General features: G+C 41.8%; 1 non-coding gene across 1 annotated transcript; it reads left to right on the top strand.

Moving 5' to 3' along the window:
* Positions 1–8,510: 8,510 nt before the first annotated feature.
* LOC136221006 (small nucleolar RNA R71) lies at positions 8,511–8,617 on the top strand. Its single transcript, XR_010684800.1, has one exon. It is a non-coding gene; the product is annotated as a small nucleolar RNA R71 (small nucleolar RNA).
* Positions 8,618–9,016: the final 399 nt, after the last annotated feature.

The raw sequence follows: 9,016 nt of genomic DNA, 5'->3' as shown, positions 1-9,016 counted from the left end.
ACCTAATACTGTGTTGAACCTACATGCAATGATTTGAGATGATAAACGATGAATCAGCCTCATTAGAATTAACCCTTTTCTTTACCTTATTTTTTCTTTTTCATCCACTCTAGGAAGCCCCTTTGAGCCTATATTTTTGTAGTTTTTAGAATTTTTCTTTCGTCCTAACCCTTATTTTTGCAAACTATCACTTAGTTTGTTACCTAACCCAAGTTTTTGCAAAGCTCAAATTGAGCCTTTGCTTTCTCCTAGCGCTTTTTCTTTGTTTATGGCATTATAGTAGCAAGCCAAAAGGCTAAGAAGTGAATGAGCATCACTATCCCAAAAAGAAAAAAAAATAGAAAAGGGAAAAACAGAAAAACAGAAAAAGAAAAGGAAAGAAAAGAGACGAACAAAAAGGGGAGAACTTCATTCCCCAGTTCTTAAAATAAAAAACGTCTCAAGAAAACATCCCAAAAAGAGAATAGTGAATAAATAAAAAGCTCAGTCACTTCATACTCGCTAAAGCCATTTTAACTTTGTTTTTCTAGCGCTAGAACTATTAACCCTTGTTGTACCTTTAACCCTCTAACCACATTACAACCCAAATTAGAGACTGTTTTTGATATCATCGGAGTCATATAGCATAGTAGAGGAACACGGATGAACGTGCAAAATCAACGTAATCCTAAGCAAGAACATAAGCCGAGAGTAAACACTTTAGCCACCAAAATTGTGTGAATGAGTGAACTACCTATGGTGAGGTGTTTTACTTAGCGATCCCCTCAAGCTCGTTTAATTAAACATGTTTCCTTTTGCTTAAAACTATGACCCATGATAATTGAAATGCGGCTTTTGGATATCGTGTCTCTACTTTGTATTTCCGAATGCATGTAATTACAGATGCTCGAAATTGTGTCAAGCACCCAGTCAAATCGGGAGGTTTTCTAGCTTGCTTGTGATTGCGGATTTAGTTTTTTAGTTTACTTGGGCACAAGTAAAGTTTTAAGTGCGAGGAGGTTTGATAGGGGTCAAAAAACCCCTATCTTTGGGTACGGTTTTAGGACGGGTTTTAGCTTTATTTAGTTAATAAGCGAGCATTTCTCGCATTTAAATGCTTTTGTGTGAGTTAGTTAGGAATTGGAAACGTTTTATTTATTTTTCGTTGTTTAGGCTCGTTTTATGACCAATCTAGGCAATTACAGCCAAAATAGCATGCATAGTATAATTCCGTTATCTTTTGAAGCTAATTGGTCCGTCAAAAGTCGCACCAAACGAAGCGTTTGCTCAAAATAAGCGATTGGCGGATCAATTTAGCCTTTGGACTAATGTTATCTGGAGTTTCTGTACGTGCGCAGGTATAAGTTCGGACGAAAAAGGGCATCGACGGCAGTCGGCAAGCACGCGGGGGCATACCGGGCAAAAATGCTCGACGAGCGGCCTCCGTAGGCCATGCCTGCTCGCCGAGCAGGCCCCTGGAGGCCTGCTCGGGCGAGCAGGATGCCTGCTCGCCGAGCAGGGCGCTGCTCGCCGCGAGTAGCGCCTGCTCGCCGAGCAGCTCGCCCTGCTCGGCGAGCAGACCTGCGGGAATTGGTCAAAAAGACCAATTCCGCCCCCACGAAGCCACGATGGACCCCACGACTTCCTACATCAATAAGGACACGAAAATAGGTCAAAAAGAGGGCTGAGCCACGCCTATAAATAGAGTTTTTCCAATGTAAATTAGTATCTTTTATCTTTGTAATTTTCTTAGTTTTTCCTCTTGAGAAATCCTCTCCACCTCCTCCATATCCTTCAAACCTCCATTGAAGACACCTCCGAAGCTCCGTTCATCGAGGATTGCTCAAGCTCCATCCTTAAGTCCTAGAAAGACGCCTGCATTGGTAGACAGGTTCCCTGAAAGGGATTTTTCTTCTTTTACATTCTGTCTAGCCTCTGATACATGTTATGAATTCTAGGCTTATTGTAACTTCGTGACAATATTTTCCATCTTTGATATTTATTATAGTTCTTGTTCATTCAATTGTTTTAATGCTTTAATCTTTGTCTTACGCTTTGTCTGATTGGTTTAACTCATTCGATAATCCCAAAATCAAGTTGGCACATATTGCGAGCTGAATCTGACCTAGTCAGTGCCTATAGGATTGACGACCCTATAGAAGATTAAGCCCAAATTACTGAGCCCTAGAGCTAGTTTTGACCTTACAAGGGAATCACGAACTAGGAACTTTAGGAGGATAGATCGGGTTAATCGCCTCGGACACAAGTGACTTAGGTTTTAATTCAATTGCTTAAACAATCTATTTTCATTATCATCGTATCCCTTCATGTTCCTTCGGATAATTACATTGGTAAAAGATCACTTAGGAGTAGTTTAATTTAATTAGGGGTAGAGTAACTTAATTAGGCGTAGAATAACTTAGTTAGAATCATATAACTTAGCTAGGAATAGTATAATTCAACCTAGGAGTAGATTAACTTAGAAAAACCAACTCAAAACCCCCTAAGCCTAGATAACACCTGAAACCAAGTAACTTGATACTTGCAGAAATAAATCCTGTGGACGATAACCTGGACTTAACCAGAAATTTATTACTTGATAACGATGGGGTACACTTATCCCTTAGTGAGGCTTCTTCACGGGATCCGCATCACCCGCGTGCCGTGGCATTTTTGCACTAAATAAACTCAGGAGGTGGGGTACGCGTAGCGTGGCCCCTTCACGCCCCGTGTACCCCCCTGGGAATCCGAGACTCCCTTGGAATTCCATCCCTTTCCTATATATACTTATCCCTTTTCCCCAACTTCCTCCCTTACAGTCACTCTAACTCCCCACATTCCTTCTACACTCTCTCTCAACCCCTCACTTTCACCATGACAAGAAGCAAGCGCGTGGCCGATATCCGTCCCCCACAGTCCACTCGTGCACGCTCTTCTCGTTCCCAACAACACCAATCACCACCACCACCGAACGAGAAGAAACACCACCCCTCACCACCCAATATCGGGCTCCCTTTCATCTCCTCACCGAAGCGGAGGCCCTATCCTACCAAAGCCTCTCCGCTGCCCATGTCATGGAACTCCCGTACATCAACCTCAGCACTCTTGATCATTACAACGTTGGAAGTGCTTTCGAGGGTCGCCTCCATACCCTCAATTGGCACGATCACTTTCGTGCACGCCAGCACGTTTACCGCTCGTTGGTCTTGGAGTTCTACACCACCCTCACTTCCAATGGAGTTCCCGGTGCTGCCCTCTTCAACTTCCGCCTTCACAACCGCCCCTTTTCCATCGACACACAGTGGCTCCGCAACCATTTCACCATACAAGCGGATGACGGCATAGCACATTGGCCCGAGGATGTCTCCCCTCGTGACTTTTGGACCTCCATCACCGGGTCCGACGATTATAACATCTTCAATCTCCGCCCGGGTTGCATCCGTGATCCCACCTTCCAACTTCTCCATCGCTTCATCAATTATTACTTCTCGGGCAAGTCCGAGGCCACTAAGGTCAATAAGCACGAGCTTCTGGCCCTCTATTGCTGCAAAAATGGTCTCACTTTCGACCTCTCCTACCCCGTGGCCCTCAACATCCGCTCCATGCCCACCCGAAAGCGTGCCAAACTCGGGTTGGGCCATCTCATCACAATCTTTGCCACCTCCGCTCTCGGCTCCGTCGCCCTTGACCACCTTTCTAGCCTTGAGCCACGGCCCTTGGACAAAAATGCTTTGAAATTACTCCAGCGCCCTGCCTCCGGCCCTGGTGACAGTTCGGGGGCGGCCCAACCCCACGAGGATGAGGGATCGGACTCAGACATGGGCCTAAAATTTAGCCCACCACCCAACCACAATTTCAACTCCATATATGCCCGGTTGGACGCCTTGGAAGGCCACCAACGTCAAGATCGCGCCCACTTTGATTCTCAATTTGCCAACCTCAATGCCACTCTCACCACCCGCTTCGATACCTTTGAGGCTAATCGCCTCATGGACCATTCCACCTTCACCACTCGCTTCGATTCCATCGAGGCCCAATGGCGTGAGGATCGGACCCATTTTGACGCCTTTACCCACACCTTCTTCACCCACTTCAACATTCATAGCAATCCTCCTCCGCCTCCACCTTAGTTTCTCTTTGTTTTTAGTTTTTTTCTGTTTTTGTCATTTGTGTGTTTTCCTTTCCGTTTTTCCTTTCATGTTTCGTTTGCCTTTTCTCTTTTCGTATTGTACTTTCTTTGATTTTACTATATATATATATCTATTTCCCGTTCTTATGCTTTGTGTTTGGTTTTGTTTATTTCTTCTTTCTGTGTTTGTTATTTCTGTTTATGCATGCTTTAATAATGCTCACGCGGAGCGTCCCCCGTTTACGCCTCGCGTGCCCACCTTCCCATTTAATAAACGGCTTAATTTTCGATTTACGCGGAGCGTCTCTTTGAGTACGCCCCGTGTATCCGCCTCTCTGGCCTCAACTTGCTTAAACCGCATCTCTTACGCGGGGCGCCCCCTGGGTACGCCACGCGTAGGACCTGACCTCCAGGGTCCTTTTTCAAATTAACTTCTATCTTTCTTTTTGTTTTTGTTTTCTTTTCTTTTGCGACGTCCTTGGAATAGACGTCCTTGGAATAGACGTCATTTTAATAACGCAAAGGGTCGTGCAACCCTGCACTCACCGTTTGTTTTGCACTAACAAAAACAAAAATAAAAATCAAATAAACAACAAAATAATTAAACTAATTTATTGATTCTTAAATTGTTTCCGACACACTACCTCCCTCGGAAATTAATTAAAAGTTTCGTTATTTGTTCTTAAATGTAAAGACGTTAAAACAAAGGATCGGTTTAATTAAGAAATTTTAGTCTTGATTCTAAACTTATAGGATTTATGCAAAGCCTAGGTTCATACTAAACAAGAGCATTGAGTCCTAACCCACATGTTACCTCTATAATGAAATTTAAAAAGGCAATAAAAACGGGATGGTTGAAAGTTTGGCAAGAACGCGAAAGTACAAAATATAACCCGAAATTCTTGTGAGGTATTTTTTAGCCTAAAAGAGGTCGTACGAGAACTCTATTTTCTTTCACAACCTTTCGAGGGCTTTGACTTCACTCGACTCATAGAGTTTGCATCTAATACCGGGTTAAGTACACTTATTTTGGTAAAAAGGGCAATAGATGATAAAACAAACCCACTTAGGCTAATTCTTTTCTTAAATTATTTTTCTCGTTTTCATTAACCTTTAGGAAACCCCCTCGAGCCTATTGACCAACTTCTTTGCTAAATACCCTTTTAACATTTAACCCTTTTTCCTCTTGTTCAAATACCGACAAAAGCAAATCGCACCAGAATTACCCAAAAAAAGCCAAGGCCTTGACAAGTAAGCACCATAAGCTTTCGAAATCGTTTTTGTGTCGCTCTCGAAACAAAAAGCAAAAAAAAACACAATAAAGAGCAAAAAGGCATTCTCAAGCTCCACCCGAGCAATTTTGAGTTATATTTTACGAACTCGCTAAGGTCAAAATGAAAATACGGTGCAATCATCAAAGCGGTGTTTGAACTCGAGTTTCTATAAGAAAATTAACCATTAAAAAGCCACCCACATTACAACCCCCCTCCGGGTTCATTTTTAATATTGCCTAGACCATAACATAGGAGGAAAAAACCCGGATGAAAATGCAAACTCAAAGTGACTTCGAGTAAGTGCAAAGGAGAGTGCAAAAACATCGACCCACCAAGATTTGAGTGTAAGAGTGAAATCCCTTGGTGAGGTACTATCGGGTTCTCAAAAGATAATCGGCCCCCGTTGATATTGCCTATTAAATTTGATCATGGAGGTTTCAAACAAGTTTTGGTCGCTCATTTGTTTGCGTAGGTACTTGCCGAAAACTTTGCGTAAAACTTTAGCTTTGGAATCACGCACTTGGTAAAACTAACCAAAGGTTTGTTTCTTAATCATCTCAATCCTTTGTCTTTCGACTTCTTTTACTTGAGGACAAGTAAAACTTTAAAGTCCGAGGAGGTTGATAGGGATGTTTCGCCCCTATCTTTTAGCATGGTTTACGGTTTAATTTAGGACCAAATAAATAAGTTTAATTATAAAAATAAGGAGTTTTTAATAAAATAACAAAATAAAAATAAAATCCGTACTTTCGGTTAATTGTCTCTATTTGTGATTAAATTTAGAAAATAAAACGTCAAGCTAACTCGGCTCTCGAGAATTGTATTTCAGGTACGAGTAAGGAGCAAATTTCCACTGACATACGCGGGGCGTATCAACCTCCACGCGGGGCGTGTGATATGTAGTCAGAATTGACAGCTCAGTCCACAGGCACCACGTGGGACTTACCCACTAATACGTGAGGCGTATGAACCACCACACGGGGCGTATATGCAATAATTCACTCAATCATGAAGGTCAGACTCCATGGTCTCCCAAGTCAACAGGTTCTACGCGGGGCGTCCCACCTTACACGTGGGGCGTATTGAGAAATTCTTCAATCCAAAGATCCAGGGACTCACATACGCGGGGCGGGCTCCAGGCTACGCGTGGCGTACAAGGCATAATTCAAGCTATTAAATCTCAGGAGCTCAATCACGCGGGGCGTTTCGCAGTTTACGTGGGGCGTGGTTGAGACAACAAAATCTGGATTTGGTCCACATACAAGAGATTATTGACGGAATGGGTCAATACGCGGGGCGTCCTCAACCCTACGCGTGGCGTGTCATGGGAAAACTGCAGAAATAATGTATCTCCATGCTTGTATCTTATGAATTTACAATTTTACCCCTAGCTTGATGTGTATAAATAAGGGTGAGTAGCACTTATTTAGACATTCAGATTTTTACATAGCAAAACTCTATCACCTTGAGAGCTTGTTCGTGTATTCCGTTACTACGTAAAGGTTCCGTTCCATCCTCGTTCACCAAGCTCGAGAGTTCCACCTCCAAGTCCTAAGAGACGGCCTTGAGTCCGGTTAGCTAGTTCCGAGGGCGGATTCTTCCCTTTTCACTTGCTAATTAGCTTGTACTCTTCCTATGTACTAGGCTTGGTTGTATTCCGTATTTACGCTTTCCATATTTATAACATATGATTTACAATTTCTGTTTCTCTATATGTGTTGATGTTTGCTACTTGTTTTGATATTTGTAATTTATTATTGTGTAGGGGAGCGCGATTTCCGACGCCATTTGGGCTATCTTTAGGGATTCACATAGGTGTTGCCTTACCGAAAGTGATGCACTGGAAACCGTAGGAACTGACAAGCCACGGAACTTACGGGCCCTAGTTTCTGATCCCCAGTATTAGACATGCCTTGACTAGGAACCACGTAGTCTAAGTACTTCACGGGTCGGTCCAACTACACGTAGTCGTCATCGCAAGAGTAAATCATTAATCATATATATTCGGAGTCATTGTTTATCATACTTATAACTTATCGCCAACCATATCACTTCGTGGAGTTTTGGTTATATAAATCTGTCTCACCTATAGTTAGGAGTAGCTTGTAGTTGTTTCCCAAATCAACCCAAAGTATTCACCGCTTAGATAACGTATAAAACCGAGTCATTTAATACTTGTAGTTATAAATCCCGTGGATTCGATACCCGGTCTTAACCGGATTATTACTTGATACGATGGGGTACACTTGCCCCTAAGTAGTAGCGTCTAGTAGAGATAGAGCATTTAGGAGGATCACATCCATAGTCATAACGTCCTTAACATAATATATATTTAGAGCTCTACCGGACACTCATCAATAGCCTTTACATGCTCTTTCGGATTTTCTTCCGTATGGCTGGGAAGACTTCCCTCTTTTCGGGATGGAATTGATTTAGCAATTTGTTCAATTTGAACGTCCAAATTATGGATGCTAGATGAGTGGTTTTTAATAAGCTGATCGAATTTATTCTCGATCCGTTTAAAACCATCGCCGTGATTACTTATTTTTCCACCGATAGCATCTATGAATTTGTCGATTTTAGAAGATAAAGTGCTAATCATATCTCTTGATTGATTTTGATAATTATTGGTATGATTTTGATTAGCATTTACATTATTATTATTATCTTTCCAATTAAAGTTAGGATGATTCCTCCATCCATAATTATAAGTACTAGAGTAAGGATTATTAGTTTGGTTTTGCCATTGGACAAAATTTACCTGTTCGATCTCGCTCATACCTTCGTAATCCACATCCGTTTGGATTGGATTACCATTGGTATCGCACAGTGCCATAAACCTATCAATTTTGTGAGACAAGGCAGAAAATTGGGCTTGTAACATCGTGACAGGATTAAGATTCACTATACCTTTAACGGATGATGTGGTTGAGGACGATGGTTTCACCACCGGTATGTGTCCACGTTCTGCGGGCCACATACTGTTGTTGATTGCAATTTCCTTCAAAAGTTATCTTGCTTGGGCGGATGTCTTCTTCATAAATAACCCTCCCGACATAGCATCTAATGAACCTCTAGTTGTAGGATTCAATCCATTATAAAATGTTTGCATTAAAAGTGCATCGGGCAATTGGTGGTGTGGGCATATAGGTTGAAGTTCTTTAAAACGTTCCCAAGCCTCATAAAGAGTTTCATTATCATTTTGAGAAAAAGATGTTAACTCTTTTATGACTCTTGCTGTTTTTGCTACAGGGAAATATTTTGATAAAAAATGCTTGGGCTAATTAGTCCCAAGTTTCATATGTTGCGCCTGGCATAGAAGTTAACCACTCTTTGGCTCTATCCTTCAAAGTGAAAGGAAAGAGTCGAAGTTTGATTGCTTTGGCAGTCACATCTGTTATTTTAAAAGTGTCACAAATTTCAAGGAAATTTGTCAAATGGGTGTTAGGATTTTTGTTAGGTAACCCATAAAATGTTACATTGTTTTGCAACATATTGAGCAAAGCTGGCTTAATTTCAAATTGGTGTGCATTTCTTTAGGGTCTAACTATGCTATTTGTTACACCGGCCACTCCTGGCCTAGTGTAATCCATAAGTGTTGCCATATTTTCTGGCTGTGATTCGGAATTTTGTT

This window comes from Euphorbia lathyris, chromosome 2 (genome assembly GCF_963576675.1).
Source record: "Euphorbia lathyris chromosome 2, ddEupLath1.1, whole genome shotgun sequence".
Classification (NCBI taxonomy): Eukaryota; Viridiplantae; Streptophyta; class Magnoliopsida; order Malpighiales; family Euphorbiaceae; genus Euphorbia; species Euphorbia lathyris.
The sequence above is the reverse complement of the archived record's forward strand: the minus strand, read 5'-3'. Positions and strand labels throughout refer to the sequence as shown.